The sequence below is a fragment of the Bombus affinis genome, chromosome 4 (assembly GCF_024516045.1).
Source record: "Bombus affinis isolate iyBomAffi1 chromosome 4, iyBomAffi1.2, whole genome shotgun sequence".
NCBI classification, from domain to species: Eukaryota; Metazoa; Arthropoda; class Insecta; order Hymenoptera; family Apidae; genus Bombus; species Bombus affinis.
This window is the reverse complement of record NC_066347.1, coordinates 14,732,105-14,752,405: the sequence shown is the minus strand read 5'-3', so window position 1 is coordinate 14,752,405 and position 20,301 is coordinate 14,732,105. Positions and strand designations below refer to the sequence as shown.

The window sequence follows — 20,301 nt, the reverse complement described above, 5'->3', positions numbered from 1 at the left end:
TAAGAGAACGTTTCATTGAAAAGTAATGATATGTACAAATAACTTCTGCAGCCAGTGTACTCAATGCAAATAAAGATATTCATATCTTTGCCTTAAGTTCACAGCATGACATTTCAAATGTCGATCTAACCTTTAAGTTTTGACCTAAATCTTCGAAAGAATTTTGCAGTGAAAAGATCTCACGCTGCTGATCAAATGTCAAAATGATTTATATAATACACACACAGGCGCATCTTGTGTATTAGATATATCCTTAAAATTTGTCATGATAAGTGTCCAAATACTTTCACGAGCCACCGTATATGAAACATATCAATTTTGTCTAACCATAAGGCGTATGCACTGCTTTAATTACGATATGTTTTCTTTTTTCTAAGAAGAAATGCGAATCGACAGAAGTGGCCAACAAGCTCTCGAGGTTAAGCTGGTTTTCATCTTTACCGCGGGTTTCGTGATTGAAATTCGCGATGCATGAAACGAGACCGTGCTTTCGTCGTAATTAACACTCGCGTTACCGAGCTGCGCGTTTTCAGATACGTCAAGTTCGAAGTCACTGCCCCCTAACCCTTCCTCACTGTTTTCCGCTTCCGGTTTCAAACGATCATGCAAGAACAAAATTTATCAGGCAATTTCAACTTCTTCGATCACTCGTTCCCTTGTATCAGATTCATAGTTTACTAGCGGTGTTAAAAAGTTCATCGCCACGAGAGAGCTCATTGTCCTAGGAAACGAAACTTCGTATTACAATGCAGCTACAGTTCGTGCTTCGCATTTGACCGCTAGGAATTTGATAATTCTGTGTTACAAAGAGTTGAGAACAACGAGTCAGACACGGAAGTAGTAAGAACAGGCGTCCCGCTGCAGTAGTCATTCACTGAGCTGGTCAGACAGTGGTATAAGTTTGCTTTGTTGCATAATTGATGCAACAACTCTGATCAATGAACGTAAGCGTGGAATATCTGGGTCGTTGTGAAACCAATAAAACTTACAAACATAAATAGGATGAATAGTACTTGCACCATTGAATTAAATTTGAACGATTTCAATTTAAATAAATTATAAGATACTATTTGTATATGTAAAGCTTTGAGGTATGTCTTAATAAATATCAATGGAAGCTTATTTAATCGAAGGATAACTTTTCCAATTTAAATTGCTTTTTATATGACAAGCGAGATATTTATCTGTAATTTGTATCATTGGAAATTTTAGAATATGAATAATAATTAAGAAATGATTGAAATAATCGAATGAAAAATATCACTCTTTATATCAATCACTAGATATAATTGGTTATTATCAAATTATTCTCACAACGTGCTTTCAATTTATTTCATTTACAATTAGACAATAATCGAGTTGTTGAGAAAAATTTAATTATTTAATTGCTCTTTGCTCGTGATTGTTTCAAATTGCTTGATTATCTATATATATTCCGATCGAGCTCTATCATATTCATTAAATATTCATATCTAAGAAATCAGATAAATTCTCTACATCTTCTGACGTAATTGACTATATTTTTAGATTTGTATTCTTTGAGCATTGTTTAAAGACGTTTCTGTAAGGGTCGTAGATTCTCGAACTTATATTAGATGTTCCTCTCAAATGAAGTTTATACAATGAGTGTTCCTAAATATGTCTGACATATACAAAGCATTATTCTAGAATACAACTCTCGTTATCTATTGCTTTCTGCACGCAAATCCAGCCTAGTCACGTCACCTTCAGAATGGGCTTAAATATTGATTTCCAATTCCTCTTGTGAGTACTGCGCTATTCTTAACGTTTATAAATATATCGCGTTACTCTTCTGCTGCACTATGACATAAATTTTTACCAATGAATACGGAAAGATTCCTCCCTACAGCTCTTACGAACGAATCTGGATTTCTTTCGTGTTTGCCTTCGAAATGCCTTCCATTTCCAACTTCAATTTTATGCAGATATATTTTTATTTCTACATATATTTTCTATACACTGAATCTGCTTCAAGTACATTATCTTATATGCTTGCAGCGACTCACGAATGTGCTCATATAATTAGATAGAAAATTTGTATGAATAATAAAAATTGAAATTTCATTAACACAGTAGTAAAACGCAATTATTATAATTAATATTTATTCTTCAAAGTTGTATTAGGAATTGATTTTTCTTAATGGGAAGTAAAGATATTGGAAAAATTCCTATCTGAATATTCGGAAAGTACTTATTGAAATTATTATTCCGCGTACGCGGTGCTAAGCAGTTTTAACGTAAATTGCTCGAAATTTTCAAGTTAATATTACGTAAAATGTGTATGATAATTTCGTTTGAAGCACTTTGCACGCAGATTATAAAACACTTTGAATTAATGAGGTATTAAGGTATGATAAACGTACTATGAAATTCACACTTCCATAACAGAGGATCTACCTCCACCAAGCTTAAATCAGTAAAGGTTAATGAAGTACTAAGAATCCGGAGAGGTTTAAATATTAGACGGGCAATCTATCTACCAGGGGCTACGCGCTGAAAAGTCTTTAATAATAGGACCGCTTAATAGACATTACACGTGAAGGGAAATAACCTCGATAATTAATCGCGAGGTGTACGAATTAATAACTGAAATTCTCGGTAAAAAAGAAACAAAATTTTATTTCAAGAAAGCGATGTTATAAAATAGTCGATATATAGTAAATTTCTAAAAGTTGCTCCGATTATTCCAGTACCCGCGTACGTATTTCTTTGATTGCTTTATTTCTAAGAAGAATTAAATATAATAAAATTGTGTCATTCGATTATTTGACCTTTCTCGGTATCTAAAAATTGCAGAAAGTATACAAAGTATATTTAAAATGCCTATAAACGTTTCGTTAAACATTTATGACAGAAATGTGAAAAGTGAATCGCGCGATAATAGTTTTTCCTTTGGTTCGGAGCACAGCAAGAAGAGATAGCGCATGTTTATGTCATCTGTATGTATAAGCTATGTTTACTATTTAATTTGCATAATAATCACGTACGAGCGGAATAAAATCAGTACGCTACACGGCAGAGATTATTTCAACATCAATTCAAATGCATCGTCCGGATGAAAATATAAACACTTATAAAATGTAGACATAAAACAATTTCATGGCAGCAGTTTCATGACTATGCAAACAGAAATTACAGATAGGAAACTTTATATCCCTTACACAAATACGTATTCACGTATTATGGAAATAAAAGTATTACACGCAGGAAATCCTACGTTCTTTTCGAAAAAGATTTGTTTAAATATTTCTAGCGAATTGAATTTCAAAGTAACGACCACGTCAGAAAAAGAAATGGACAGCAATTTTTGTCTCATTATTTAAACGTCAATATTATCTGAATAATTAAATATATGTATGATACAGGTAAAAGTCTTAAACGACTAACAAGAAGAGATTAAGAAACAATTAAGAAGAGATTATTAGTCAAAGATAAACGTTGCTCTTGAAACGTTAATGTTTGTCAGTATGTGCTGGGCAAGAAGAAAAATGGAACAAAGTAACGTGTTGCTGACTAAGTGGCTTGAAAATGTACAAACTTAGTCAGCATGAAGAAAAAAAAAAATGCCTACGTCTTAGCTAGCAATGATTATACATATGTCGAGCAATTGCTTAGGAGAAGGAAACATTGCGGCAGTATTAAGCATTAAAATTGCAGGTCTCGCATTGCCGAGACAAATGAATACCGCCAAGATATCAGGATATAAATTATCGCTTAGAAGCAACGCGACTGCAAACCGAGAGTGCAGTTTACGACAGACACAATATCCAATGAATTGTCAACGGAATAATAGTAATCTATAAGCTGCAAGATTATTCATATCACGTTATTTTGTCACTTTTTATATAAAACATTTCTATCGTTGAAGATTGATACGATACAATTGACGATTTAATGTTTTGATACAATACTTGAGCGAAGATACGTATCGTAATATGCAATTGCCGTTATCAAATCTAAGATTGAAAAGAGATAAACGTAGCAGTAAAACGTATTGGCTATTTATTTGAGAATAGCGATGAAATCGAGATCAAAAGAATAGGAAAGTAAAAAAAGAAAAAGAAAAGGTAGAGAAATATTTTAACGAAGAAATTTTCAGCTTCCTTTAGTTTCGAAATGATAAATGGGAAATTTTAATTAAGCGGGGCAGATGATCTTATTGCGTTTGATAGTTGTGATACTCTTGAAGCTCTTGTTCTTTCCGAAGATTCTGCAGTGCTTGGAGGCATGATTTATAACCTTGTAACTTAATATGACTTTTAAATGTTCAAGTTTGCTCAAGGTATAGAATAATTTTGCATCAAAATAATTTATTTCTCTCAATAAGCTCTGTAATTTAATATTAATCACGAGAATCTTATTTACTAATTGCCACTTAATTCTGTGTATAGATGTTGCAGCGCAGAATCCTGTAATAATCTAAATAGAATTTACGAAGTTGGTAGGAGAAAAGTAGTTGCAGAATGCGGTTGTACGCGCAAACCACTTTAACACTACTTGCATGTATATGCGTATCGCTGCAGTCAGATCCGCATTTTCGACGAAAGTCGTTATTTTCCCGTTTGAAATTTAAATCGTTTCCTTCGTAATATTCTTTCAACGAGACTTTCTACTCCAAAGAGAAATATCGCGTATAGAAGCAATACTTGGCATGCAGCTTCTGAAAGTATTGATTGGAGCGTATGGAATACGATAAAGTCAATAGGTTCAAACGATCAATATACATCATGAAAATTAATCAGTAAGGTTAAGGAAGTCGAGGATTTGCAATTTTATTTGATACTCGTTTAAACATTTTCTGTCTTTCATAGAAAAATAATTAAAAAATTTGATATGTTGTCAACTAATTCCAAATTATATTACAAATATAATCATAACAACCGTTATATCTAGTTACATCAAAATATATTTATAAAAATTGTCCATGGTAAGTGTCTGAACACTCTCGTGAGCAGCTGTATTTCATATTAAATTCTTTCCTTTTAACCATCAAGTAACACGAACATCACAAAGTTAGATAAAATCACCATATTACTCCTACGTGGTTTTCATTCGTAATATAATTATTCTAATTTGCCATTTTCTGTATGCAGTTCAGTATGGTTTTTATACTGTTCGTATATCGAGAAACTCATTTCTTTTTTTTTTTCTTAATTACGCGCGAAAGAATTTGTTGTCTATGTAAGTAATTGTAAGTTGAAAAGATTTTTGCATATTTCCAGTGAAATCTGTTCTGTAATGTGTTCTTTATGCGAGATCGTTAGCGCGAGCTACGTAGTGAGATAAATGTTGGATACGAAAAACGGAGGCGGAGAGGCTATTGAAACAGATGGTACTGTCGTGCCATGGTGCTGGTTCAGCGGGAAAAAAATAGGATAAAAATGACTGGCGGAAGAAAAGTGCAGATTTCTACTATTTTTGAGGCAGCCTACATTACCAGATTTCTCGGCTGTACGATTTATTGTCATCTTCAGGGTAATTTTTCCTCGTGGAAGAAATCGATAATGGTAATAGGCATGAATGATCTTCGAACCTTCGACTGTAACGTATTATACTCAATGATCGTACTTTTCACTGCGTAAATCGGCTACGATTTTGATAAATTGTTATCGCACTGACATTCACAGTTGTCAGGAATAATATTTTCAAACACGAAAATACGAGCCGAAATTCTAGAAAGTAAACGTTATACATTTGTAATAAACTTTTACTCTTTTGTACTGAAATGTTTTCTACTTTTTAGCGAAATGTGTCGAATCGAAATGTTGTTGTTTCTTAATTAAGAGAAACGCATTATGTGCTTTTTCCGTATAAAATAATTCACTCAGTTAATAGACTTTTCTTTTAAACTTCTTTCTACTTGGAAATTCCTTTTTTCCTTAAATTAGAGGAAATAGATTATTTTAAAGAATAATTTATTTAGTCAGCTATATAATGTTCGTTTTCTAAGGACTCGATCGATATTCAATTCTTTTTCTTTTAAATAAAACGTTTAAATATATTTTATTTAAATATATTATATAACGTGCTATTCTATTCAGAAAGTAACGTGGATCGTGATGTCTAGTTAATAAACTTACTAAAAATATCTTTCAATTTTATTTTTTAAGAATTAAAACGTGTGAACGCATTTCATCTAATTTGTTTAATTTTATACAGCTAACAACGTTGATTTGAACGTCGTACTGATAAGTGCATATCAAGTATCATTTAAATTTGCGAATTGATATAACCAGCATACGTAGACTAACATTGCTTTCGTAGACTAACTCGAAGATTCGAGATCAATTCACGAACAGAGTGGGTGGTTACTTCAAACTTGCAACTAGTTCAGGAACTGTGTCCTCTTGTGGAATAGAGCAGAGGCAAGATATCGTTCAAGTTGGTAACGTCGTTAAATGGACATGATTTTATTATAGATATCTGAAATCGCATGAGTTATCTCTTGTTACAGGTTTCGTTGTCAAGTTAGGATTAGCTTCGTGTTACAGATTTCGATTAACCAGTGTATGAGGCCTATAAAAGAGTTTTGATTATATTCTAGATAATATATTTCGTGTGCCTCGCAATTACGAAGTTGCGAATTAAATTTACAATAATTTATCACGCGCACCTACGAAATACGTACGTACGTAAATACAACAAGTACCTAGTTAATTAATTCAACGCGATGAATTATTTTTCTCCGGATCAGTTAATTTTAAATTAAAATTCAACCAATAATTAAAGTACGCGTTATCCGACAGCCACAATTTTATTATTAAATCTGTTTATATCAGCCGTGTTTAATAGAACCTCTGAAATTAATTTTTGTTTCAAAGCAAATCTATATAATAGAATTATAGAGATCGGGTGGCTTGTTGTTTGTTAAATCGCGTGGTTACTCTTACTATTATAATACATTGTACTCTGCTATCTTACAAGAGACGGTATAACTATCTTTTCATAACAACAAATGTAATAACATTATATTTCTCGAGTCACGATATATATCACGTTTATGCAGTAAGACTTTATTTTCAAAAATTCCTGATCTTAACTATATAATAAAATGATTTAGCGTAAAACGTAACGAACTATATGCTTTTTTTATTACATTTATTATTCAATTCGTATCATGTTGTTTAACACTAAAATTATAAAACTTGTACCACAGAAATCAAAACGAATGGTAGCTATATAAAAATATACATAACACAGAGAATAAAATGTATCTTTATCCAATATACTATACCAAAGAATATACAAATTCCTAAAAATGCATACATAGTACTAGTATTCTATTCATTATTATCGAATTTAAAAAACTATCACCGGCACGGTGCTTATAATGATTTCATGGTTTCAATTAAAAAAAAAAAAAAAAAAGAAAAGAGAGAAAAAAGAGAATAAAGACACGACTAAACAATATGGAAACGCGTTAGCTTGTACAAATCGATTTTCAACTGTGTCGAGTTAATTTTTATTTTTAGAAGAATCGTTACTCTTTACAACTTTTGTATCAGCGTTTCATCGAATCTCTATTGATATTCGTCCAACGTGTTAGTCAAGAGTTACTTTGGTCCCTGTGATAGCGAAATCCGGTATAAATTGCAGCGAAATATGACGAAAGTGGTTTGGCTGGGAATCAAGTGGAAATAGAGGTCTACTGACAAGACGAATGGCACTACGTACGACAACTGACGTCATTCCATCTGGACGCTTATGCCCATGATGGATTTTATATAAACGAATTTCAATTAATCCTACGTTTGCTGACGAATGAACGACAATGCATCAACATTGTGTATAAAGCGTAACAGCGAGGTAAAGTGCATGAAAATCGCAGAACCTTTGTCAGTTGGCGCGGTAAGCGCGAGTAACAACGATCGCATTAAGCGGTTTTGATACGTAAACTTGCGCTGCTTATTTATGCCATATTTTAAGTCACCTGTACTCGGATCGTTGGTTACGTTCCTGCTTCCCAAAATCGAGGAATTAAGATAATAAACGATGTACGTAAGCGCTAACAAAATAAAAAATGATTTTATACATGACAACGTAATAAAATGGCTTTTTCCTTTCTATTCGAAATCTGTATTTCCGACACTTTAGCTCGCGAACCGTTTCTACTGGTTCGTTATCACTAAATTACCTTTTCACGGCGACAAGTAAATTTCCGATGCTAATGTTGAATTTTTTCGTCACGGTCCTTAGTACTCGTTCGCGAGAACGTCTGTTTTAATTATTTACGGTAAGTCGAACGCGAGCTTTAGCGTTCTGTATGCAGGCGAATAAACAAAGTCGCGTCGTTTGCGGGGTATTGTTGTGCGCATCGTTAAATGCAAATGCACAGGAGAAGCACAGATTTATAGGCATGAATGTGGCCCCGCGCCTTGAATAAGAATTTCGATGATAAATACATTTGGTATTATTCCATGCTGATGGCGGGCATATGTTCTTATTAAAGATACAGGAAATTCCAAAAAAATAAAGTCGCGGTTCCATGATCTTGGAAATGTTCTTACTGCAGAGAAATTGTACAATGAGAATCTTCGGATAATATGTAACATGATAACATGTTGATTATGATAATATTTCTTATTGATCTCTTACGAGGTTTATGTAAATCCGGGCAATGAAACGTTTTTAAACATAATTTCTCTACAGTATCTTTTTTAACATCACCAGTTTGCTAAGAAGAAACAATCAATTTTAAGATACGTGCAAGGATCTATCATAAAAGTGAACTATTTTCTAGGATTGAAGTACTATTGTAAAATTATGCCACTTCTATATATATTTTTCAATAAAATGTATTTCTATATATATTTTTCTATACCATATTAAAACAATATTATCGCTTATAAATAATTTATGATTCTCGAAATTGACCATCTGATTTGTTAAATCACTGACCGATTTATGCTACGAAATCTCTTCTATCTGGAAAATTCCGTACAAGAACGTGCAGTCAGAAGTATCTGTGGAAACTTAACTATCGCTTTAATTGACTTATGAGCGTTTGTTAGCCAGACAGCCAAAACAATTTTAACGACCATAACTTCCTTGTTACGACAATTTGGGAATCGCAAGAAACTCGAAGCGAAGGGTAGTTTGCTGCACATCGGAAAAGACACACAATACACAAGCAGGCAACGTCGTTGTCGCAACCATAACGACGTTAAACTTTAATGGGCTAATTTACTTCGAACAAAGATGTCTGTTAAACCGCAATACACGCTTTACAAATTTCGAATGGATATCCATCGTCCATAGAATTTACTTTGCAATGGAATCGGTTGTACAAGATTTTTTGACATGGAAATATTAGATAAAGATATTTGAAATTATTTGAACAGAAGAAAAATCCTATTTTATGGGATTATTCTTGGAAACTTTCGTCTATCGTCATAGAACTTAGAGCGCTATAGAATTTTTTTTCATTATCATAGAATTAGAAATGTTATAAACTACAAATTATTGCAATAGGGATATTTTAGTAATCTATTTTTAAAACATTCAACTTTTTTGTTATTAGTTGCATCTATATATCGTCTCGCCAATATAAATGTACGTTTATTCTAAATTTTTTTTTTTTTTTTTGTAGTACTATGTAACTAATTTTTGCGGTATTATGTCTTATCAGTTCGATTGTATTCAAACGTTTTTTCTAGATCTCTAAGAGAAGTGGAATAGAGTAATTTAGATCTCGAACTCAATCCGTGATTTACTTCCTTTTTGCGACCAAGCAATTTGTAAGATCACAGTGAAAGACATGTAAGTTTAAGTTTCATTCAAGACCTACGTTTAGGGGCTCTCAAGCAAAGTTCAATCGTCTTGTAGCATCGAAGTTAAATGTAGATTTTATGCACGCTGGTCACGAAATCTCTGCCAGTTTCCTTTTCCTTACAGAATTACTAAAATTATACAGAACGTTTTCATATCTTTTTGCTTCAAACTAATTATTGACAATTAAACGATAATTTCTAAATAAATTCCAATGTCTTTTAATAGTTAATTAAATGCCTGCATTTAATATTAATATGCGAATCGTTTTAATATATAGATGTATATAGAAGAAATTAATATACATAATATATATAAATTAATAATTAATTATATAGAAAATCTTAAGATATAAAACTTTAAGCTTCCGAGGATTATAATTAGACTACTATCTAATTTTTGTCTCACTTATGGAAAATTTAAAGACGAATGGAATGCATGTAATACGCAAGAATATATAAAATATTAATACGATTCTCGTTACAGTATTTGGTAAATGAAATAAATCTTTGCTAAGACGCTACTCATTCTTCTCGTGAGGATATGAATTTGCATAAATATTTCCACTTCGATTACAATAATTTCAGTAGGGAAACGTAAACATTTCAGTGGAAATTCTAAAAAGTAAATTTATCATTGCAGCGTCTTTCATCGTAAGACGTCTAAAAATAAAACGTAGTATAAGACACGTAACGATAGCTACGAATGTCGGGAAAGCTGAAGGATCTTAAATGAAAACGGTCGAGAAGGAACACCAAATCAAAATGTCGGTAATTGTGCCTCGAAGGGGTAATTTTTCCTTCTTGTTTTCTTATCGACTGTTTTCCTTTCAACCCTAAGCGGCAAACTTCGCTGTTGGTAATCCTATTTTTGCTACTGCAATCGCTTCGAGTACTTTTCTGTCCTTATTTCTTCCCGTTATTGCGTTAACGCAAAGTCCCTAAAGGGTTTCTTCTTCACAAATAAAATATGTATCAAAGTTTACGATTAATATACAGCGATAATCGAGATATAAGTAAAGTTATCAATATTAGATTAAGATAATGAAAAATTTCTAATACTAATTATTGTAATAAATTTAACTTTAATAGATGTATTTCGATAATATAATATTTAATAGTTGAATTCTACGAACGAAATGAACATGCGATGCAAAAGGAAACTAACGCGTCGTGGGATTATCGCGAGTCTTTTCCTATAAAGAAAGTTGCTCGTGTTACTCCGTATACATCTTTGTAGGTCATCGCTACTAGATAGAGTTATTACTTAAATACACTTCTCTGCAATGTGAACAGTCTCATCCTATTTCTACGAAACGTTTTCATTTTGATTCCGTACATGGATCTTCCTCGTACGATAGAAAGTGTCTGTCTACTTTGCGCTGTTACGCTTCTTTTTATATAAAAATACGTTTAAAAAAATATGTGGGGTATGTGTACGGTGACCAGTTGTTAAGTAAAACTCAAATAATGTCTGACATTAAATAAAAATGTATTAAAAAAAAAATGTAAAGTAGGATTGGTATACTAAATATTTAAAAAATTCAGCAATAAATCTCGACGTAGCTCTACTTCTCTATTATTTAAAATTAAGAGTAAAATTTAAGATGCAGATAGAATCTTAAATTTTCATTCACCCTTTTCATATGTACACTCGCGATATTTTACATTCTCTCCACTTCTCGAATTATTTTCCTCAACTATTCCTTAGCAGTAATTTAGAATTACAACTGATTACGTAAAGCCATTCATTCTAATTTCTTATGCACATTTTATCCTACTTAATGTCTTGGGTTGCTTGTGCGGGTTACCACCACAAACTCTCATTACTGCCTCGTTTCGTTACTAATATTTTAAATATCTCCAGTCGAGTGTTCGTTCAGTCGAAATAAAATCAGAATGTTAATTCAGCGAAAACAAAATTTAAATATATTCATCTCAAGTAGTTTAAAATCTGCACAATGAAAAATACTGGAAATTGATATCTTAGTCTACCAAGACTCATATCTTGGTGTAATTTTTGTAATTTAAAAAAGAAAGGCTAGTAACGCAAGTATATATTCTATTAATAATTTTAATATTCCAACTTATCAAAGTAAAACAAGTCAAAACATGACGTATAAAAGTCAAAATATAAAATCGCGATGCTTCCCTTTCTCCACAGACTTCTTCATTTTCCAGCTAACTACAAGAGACGATGTTTCAACACCAGATGCCTTATTTGTCGGATATTAAATCAACCTGATCTCCGATAAGAAAGATCATTCTATCCGGAAACATGGCACAGCAGATTTCGATAACGGTTCATTACGAGATTTGATGCGACGTACGGTCGGCCTGTACGTCTTGGAAGGTCTTGACATCTACTTAGTAGGCATTTCACGGAGGCTTTGTCCGATAAACTCTGATGAAGGCCTGAGCACCGCAAATTGACGCTGTTACGTGCAGGTAACAACTATTGACCGAAACAGTAGGGTCGCATCTAATTACCAGAGTGTTCGGAACAAGCTGTATTCGCGGTGCTCTTAGACTAATTAGCGTAATGTACATACTGAACTTAAAGCCGTATCGGGGGGCACATTTCGCGGAGTGGCTTTCGCTTGTCTCGTGTGTTGTATCTGACGTATCTCACGCGATACGCTTTTGTTACAACCGTGTCATTCGCCGCGTTTGTTGCCTCGAACGAATAAAGTACGAACGAGTAACGGAAGGAAGCAGCAACGAGCAAGTACAAATGCAAGCCGAGAAAATCAATGAAACGAAATTTGTGGGGCTCTTTTTGTTTCCTATTCAGCAGACTATTTGCAGTTTGTATTTAAAAAGAAAGGAAGAAAAAAATAGACGTTTACATTTGAAGAACAATTCTGTCGGATATGAGAGAAGTGTTTTTGATATTTCTCGAAATTAATTTCATTTCTCCTTTTATTTTTGTTCCAAACGTTTGTTAACTGGCTTTTAAAAACATGTAATTTAATCGTAGTAATTATTTGTTTATCCAAATATCTATCCCACAGAAAATTCAATAAAATTTAGATGCATTATGGTAATACCAAAGTCATAATGTCATCGAAGTATCATCGTCTTTGAAGTCGATGACGTAGCGTCCCAGTTACTATCTCTGCTGATACATAAATCAATGGATTTACATATTTTAGGTATACAAGCACGGTTGAATAATCTCAAATATATTTTCGACCTTTGTTCGTTGGTGGCCGAGAAAGAACATAGTAACAGAAAGAAGAAGTGTGCCAGCATACGTAAACACCCCATTATTGCCATTCTTATCTTTCCACTGGAGTGGGTAAGGTATAACAGAAGGCGTCGAAAAATACATAGAAACCTCGTTGATATATCTAAAACTCCCTCAAGAACGGCTACAATAAAATTGTTGAAAACAAGATGCGAGGCAGTATTTTCGTGTACACTTGGAAAGACACGTGTTAGCCGGGAAAAGGGGCTGACTATGGTTGCCTTTAGGCTTACGTTGTCAAAGTTCAAACATGACGGACAGGGGTTAGCCTTTTGCCAGTCGAAGTTTCCTTTCTCCTAACCTCCTATCGCTCTTCAATCGATACCACCCTATATATGTATATTGTTAGTTTCTCCTTCTATCGCGGGATAATGGTTGTATAGCGTTGCATGCAGACAAGCTTGAACTGTTAATAACAGAGTTCTCTGTTCCCTCTCGAGAACTGAAGGACTTAGATACTCGAATAAATACATCAATAGGAATATGTTCATGTACTGTACAGTATGCGTAGAATGAGAAATTGTATATTTTTTTAGTGATTAGATATTTAAATATCGATTAGCGAAATCCAAGTATATTAAAATTTCTGTCATTTAGAAATACTTTAAGCTTTCTCAATCGGTCGCTGCTGATCGAGTTGTTATTTGCTGTTGTATAAAATCTAATTTTCTATTGGAACATTTTATGTACATGTTTTATATGAATTATTGTAAAGTTTAATTTGTGCTCTAACGCATTTAAGTAAGTATTGCATGTAGTAAAAATTAGGAAATGCAAACTTACAACATTGCAAAGAGGATCGAGTAACTTATTCTTCCTTTTATATCATACGATATGAAATAGTGTTCAAACGAATAAGAGCTGTTTATACTGTACTATAGTAGATACTTATTTTTCTTTAATAATTTAAATTTATTATCGCGAATTTCATCACTTTTAATACACTGCTAGAAGACTACTAATCCTAAAGACTAATTATCCTAATATGCTTACGGATCAATGAGCAATGACCAGCTACAATTTGATTATATTAAATTAATTCCCAGAAATAAGGTATAAAGCTGAACAAAAAAAGTTAATTTAAGCACAAAATATGAAAATATTTTGAAATCTATTCGCTATAATGTAACAAAACATTAATAAATTAATGTAAGTCATAAAATAAAAAAAAGTTGTCAGTGTCGATTCTTCGAAAACTTTATTATGCAAATACGAAATTATTCTGTATTAATATTTATTTTGTTGGCCATAATCATGTGCAGATGAAGCATGATGCTTGAAGTGACGTTAATCACGAGTGCGATGATTATTCGAAACGAGAAAAGTTGGATTGCCGCGTTGGAGTTTGTTTTAACGAATTTGAATATGCTTTCTCTGGATCATCTAATTATAGCGAAGCAAAAATCTTGACAGTTAGAATAACGTTTAAAATCATACCATAACGCGTTAGAATTTATTCAGGAATATCGTGATTCGTTCTAAATATTGTTTTTCAATTTACACGGTTTTCCAGAAAAGCTGGCTAAACGCATCTTTTTTAATTAACACGTAATGCTCGAGTAAATGCAATCGTATTCGGTCGAAAAAGAATTCTGAATAATTTCTTATTATACTCAGGAGCAATGATTTACTTTTATTAACTTTTATTATATTTCCTGTGTAGAGATAAATCTCATAAAGGCTTGAATAATTTTAAAATGTATAATACGTATCAAAGTAAACGAGGAAATGTTCTATCAACGTAGATCTACAAATTAAATTTAAAGGGGATGGATCATTCCAGGCCAGACTTTTATTCCATCTTTTATATAAAAATCTTTTGGCTTGCGATTAATTTTTTTCCATCCATTTTATTCTTTCTATTTCGTAATTTAGATCAAGTTACTTTGATAAATAAAATAAATGTGTACCTCTACTTTAAAGTTAATTACGAATCTGTGCTTTCATTTATAAACCACCGGACAAATTGCGCTTGTAAGAATAAATTACTCTGTATTTCTGCAATCTTATTAGAAATCTGCCTTAATACACATTTCGTACAATTTATCAAATCTCGAATGATTTACTCATAAAGGTCTATACGAAGTGAACATTTCTCACTTGTCTTATTAATTATTTACGTGCTTCAAAATTAGATGATCCTTTCCCCAGATCATCCGTATTGTTCCAAAATTAGTTGCGCGTCTTCAATCGGGTCATTGTGTTGCGGGGTAAGAACCGCAGGTAATTAATTTTTCAAGAAAATTAAATTCTCTATGTGTATTTTCAAATATAATAAGAGTTTTCTTAATCTAAACGTTGATATTTCTACGTTCAACTCTACTTAGATATTTATTGAGATAGAAACGAAGCGTATGTAGTATAACAAAGTGATACTAATGTGTTATCTATCGTTAGATTAATTTCATGCCCTTTTATGTGAAATTATAAAAGATATCTATGCAAATAACAACATCGTATCCAATCCATACTAGCGAAATGAAAAGTCAACATTAACGGAAACTGTTCGTTGCGATTATACTTAAACATAGTTCTCAACATTCCAAGTCTATTACCCTGCACAATTAAATCGATCGACACTTGTACTACTTCCTTCGCAGAGTAATTTATGACGAAAATTTTCCGTCTTGTCGAAGAAAAATATAAATTTCCTCAATTCCGACCACATATTTATCTTCATACCATTCATCGAAATTACCGTTAACCGTGTAAATTCCGATAGGAAATCGCTACCAGTATACAAATGATTTCCATTGTAAATGATGTTGAAACACCGCGTTATACGATAAACGCAATAAACTACCGATAAGCGCTATAGATATCTTTCGAATTTACATTATTACTCGGTATTGAATTATACGAATATTAAAATAATAAATACTATTACTTGCCACACAATTTACTCTTAATATAGGAAACTGCGAATACAGTTAATTTGTGACATAATGTTCGTTCTTGGTATGTTATAACAGTTTCGTACCATTTACAAAGGAATTCTACAGAAATTCGATTAATCGTCTGTCCTGTTACCTAACGCTCGCTCTGTGTACGACTTTGTTCATTAATGTCGGTAAAATAACGACACAGTGTCAAAAGTCATGGTTACAACGGCTGAATTTACGAGCCATTACATACTGCGACTTAACGAGTTCGTTATGGTTGGTACTCACATCGAGCGGATTGATTTACAGTGAACGCGAGTTAATTGGAGCCACGAAATTAGTTACCTGTTTGAGATATAATCCAGAGAAATTACCCTCTCACGGGAGTCAATATTTAGAACAAAGGAGTTTTAGCGAAATTCCTTACGTTTAATCTCTCGTTATTTTCAATTTATAATTGATAATCTTGTTATTTTATAAGTACAGTGAAACGTTGCGTACGAACATAGTTTTAGTAGACAGAAACAGACTGTTTACACAGTGTTTCCAGTGTCTGGTACTTAATTAGTTAAGTGTGCTGCTTATTCTTAATACGAATATGAGAAATTATGCATATCGATAACGATTCATTATGATACTGTCGTTATGCAAAAAAAATACTATTGGATGGAAAATGGCAGTAAAGAACGCAACAAAGTTAACGTTACGCCAATATATGAAACCTTATACAAAGTTTCGTTACTTTCTGCCAGATGTACATTTATCGTTCGCAGAATTAGCTGAACACAAGAGAAGAATTACGTCCTTGCAACAAGCAAAGGTTTTATCTTTGTAAAATTATAAAACAAAAAGGAGGCGGGGAAGGCGCGAATATTTTATTCTTAGGGTAAACACTGATTTATTAACAACCTGTTTGACGTTCGGTATACGTTGTTTTTGTTTACTCGACTCGCGTTTAGAGCTTCATTAATCGCGACCCTCTCTTTAAAAAGTTTACGCGAACAATTAATCGCGAAATAAAAGCCATTCTCGCGATAAAATCAACTTCGCCGTATTGAAACCCGTTTCACGACTCCCAGTGTCGAACGTTCTCAGTAATTGTTTGCATTTTTAGCAAAGAATAATTTCTGAAAATCACTCTGTGTCATCGAAAACGTTATTATTATGTGATGGAACTTGTGTTTAAAAATTTTCAATGGTATTTAAATTGTGTCATATATGCGTTAAAAAATGTGTATATAACAGGTTTTCCTTTTGTTACAGGTAATTATTTCTACTTATACACAGCTGGAATTGTTCTGGACTTCTTAGAACCTCATCAAAATTCATTCAAGTATGTAACATAAGATTCCTTTATGTGTTTCGCTATGATTTATCGGACTCTAAATATTCTTTCGAATCTCTAGTTACACATTTATTAATCGAGCTACTTTACTTCAACTTCAAGCAACGATTTGGAATCGTTGCAAAGTTGCAAGTAAAATCGAGACGATTTCAACTATTTCTCGACTTGAAAGTCAAAAATTTCTCCATTTTATTTCGATTGTCGTATTTATCGAAACTGGTCCCCTAATTTAATTGACTAATTTGGACGAAGATTAAATATCGTAAATTAATTAGCGTAATAGAGATTTCGCTAATTAATAAAATATTCTGTTAAGAAATAATGACACGCTTAAAACTCTTTGTTTGTGTCTCAAGAGGTACGAATGGAAAAGTAAGAAAAGCAACGAACCTAAAGCAAATCCGTATACATACCTATAATGTTTGCAAGCTCGAGAAGCTACGTATAAAGAGACATTCCTTGAAAGAGATCTGAGAATCGGAGTACGTTCATTGTCTTATTTTCACCTAAAATACCAGTGAAGGATAATATCTTTTACGTGGAATGAAGAAGGTCGTTAGAAAGATCGAATTGAAAGACTGCGACATAACAAGAAATCCCGAAATAAAGCTTTTTACTCTTTACTTTTAGGAATACACGTAGTATCCAACAAATAACGATTCTTACTTCTCATCAACCTGGATTTCTGCTTTTACAGCAACATTATCGTCAGAGAACTAAATAGCATTGGTTAAATACGTATAGCAGAAATACGTCATTCTTTCATGGAAAACAATTTGAAACGTGCATATGAATACTAAAAACCAAGTGGAATTACAATTTGCGTTATATCGAAAGAATGAATTATCAGCAATAGGAAATATCATAGAGATGAATGAAACATAATTAGTATCGTATTATTATTATTATAAGGCGTTAAAGGACGATGTATATAATAATAAATATAATGGCAATGAAGTGTTAGTTCGAGGAAATATCTTTTAATTCTTTCCAACTTTCGTATCTCGTTGGCTAATGGCGCAAGATTAACCGGAAATGCTGGAGTCTGCGGTAATTTCCGGTGGAGGTCGGTAAAGAAGAGAGTACGTAGAGATTGATCGTTGCCTCCTGTTTCAATCGCGGTTCTAGTCGGAACCCCGTAGAAATATACGCAACGATATTACAGGGAACTGCATGGAAATTGTTGATAATTTCTCGTAAATTTTCAATCGCATTTAATTAATCACGTTATTCGTTCGAACGCAAAAGCGAATTTTCAAATCGTACTAATTACATTAATCACGACTGAAGTTCCATTTTAACGAAACGAACAGAATTTGCATCGAAACGAATTTTAGCGAACTCTAGAAAGTACGTGTCTCCGTGAATTAATAATAAAACGTCGGTATAATTCGTCCGATACAATTCTTCTCGTGACTAGTTCTCCTTTCGCTCTATTTTAATTCATAGACGGACATTTTTATGGTGCTACGTATACACGCAACTAGGTGTTGCGTGTACCACTCAAGACTTATCTATTGATTAATGAACCCGCGTAAACGATAACGTAGGAAAGAAAAGCAGAAATGTTGGAGCACGTTAGGGAAGGGACAAGGAACGAGGGAAACAATGCCCCCGCTTTTTATTGAAATTTGCAGGCAAAGATACTTCTTACGGTCGTGTAATCGTTCTTCATTTAATAGAGAACCGACTTTGAGAAAAATTAGTTCTCTTCGAAGAAAAATTATCGAGCCTACTTGCAACGCGAATAATTTCAATGATTTTAAATGAAGATGTTATTGAGATATACATTTCTTACGTTTTCAAGACATTAATTTACCGAATATTGCAACCTTATGCTCTGAGAAACTTACTTTCTCTCTTTATAATATTATCTTTATTTATAATATTACTATTATTTATAATCCTATTATCTTATAATATTATTTAAAAACAAATTTTTTATCCGCTTAAGAATAAAATAATAAAGTTCGAGATATGTCTCGTATGAATTACCATAAAGCGAAAATCGAAAATGTCAGTAGTTGAGGAAGAAGCGTATTTGCAGTGAAACCTAGAATTTCGTTGTCTAAAAGGTTTCGGATGCGCTATCGAAGATTTCAAGCTAAACGACGGCGGAAGATCAAATTAGACACGCCTGGTATCGACATAATACGATCAGGGTGTACGCTCTGCTCATGGTTTCAAATTATTCGTGCGTTGGCTCGTAATTCTCTGCATGGCAAAGATAATAACACGGTACGATCAACTCAATCTATAACTCTCCGTACACGAAAGAGATTGACATTCGATCACGCGTAAAAATTTATATCGTTTAATATCACTGGCGATAGAAAATTATATGAATTTATTTGGAAAGTTAACAGTTCGTTTCATTCTATCATATAGCACCAATGGAAACAAATATGAACGCAACTAAGTAGGGCGTTTCAATCTCTAAATATCACATTATAATAAGCAATTTACTTTCGGTATTTTCTATATTCTCGCCTACTACATATGCATTCTGCATAGTTGTATACATTTAATTTCCCCATAAATGCATAAGCATCCTCAGTCTATTGATAACAAATACCAAACATCTGAATGTCTGTTAAACCTACGTTATTTAGTTTCCTTTATTATTCCTAATTAAATGCCTACCTATTCATCCTAGAAAGCTATCGTAAATACATTCCTACGTGTAATTCCATTTCACCGCGTATAAAGTCGTTTGTACCTGGAGCGGCCGTTCTACAAAACGCAATTTACATCTAGTACCGCACTAATTCAAACCGCAAGTTTAAATATTGTCTTTTACCAGCAAAAACAGACGGTATTATCGACTACCAGCGCACATTGTTACAACCGTCGCCTTCGATTAATTCGATGTCATCAATACCGTCTCTTGAATACATATAGTAAAATCAGCACAGAGAGGAAACTGCTGTTTTCGAATGACTTTGCGTTTCAATTATTCAAGCTCGACACCTCGGTGAAACTGCGCTGTAAATTCAACCATGTGCACATGGAAATCTATCCTTCTGTTTCGTGAAC

General features: G+C 33.0%; 1 protein-coding gene and 2 long non-coding RNA genes across 7 annotated transcripts in view; 2 read left to right on the top strand and 1 right to left on the bottom strand.

Annotated features, from left to right (window-relative positions):
- Positions 1 to 20,301, top strand: part of LOC126915553 (dual specificity calcium/calmodulin-dependent 3',5'-cyclic nucleotide phosphodiesterase 1-like) — a 212,929-nt gene that overhangs the window by 76,854 nt on the left and 115,774 nt on the right. The window lies entirely within an intron of this gene.
- Positions 1 to 20,301, bottom strand: part of LOC126915559 (uncharacterized) — a 34,834-nt gene that overhangs the window by 6,610 nt on the left and 7,923 nt on the right. The window lies entirely within an intron of this gene.
- LOC126915556 (uncharacterized) lies at positions 16,818 to 19,080 on the top strand. Its single transcript, XR_007710251.1, has 3 exons — positions 16,818 to 17,118; positions 17,184 to 17,253; positions 17,622 to 19,080. It is a non-coding gene; the product is annotated as an uncharacterized LOC126915556 (long non-coding RNA).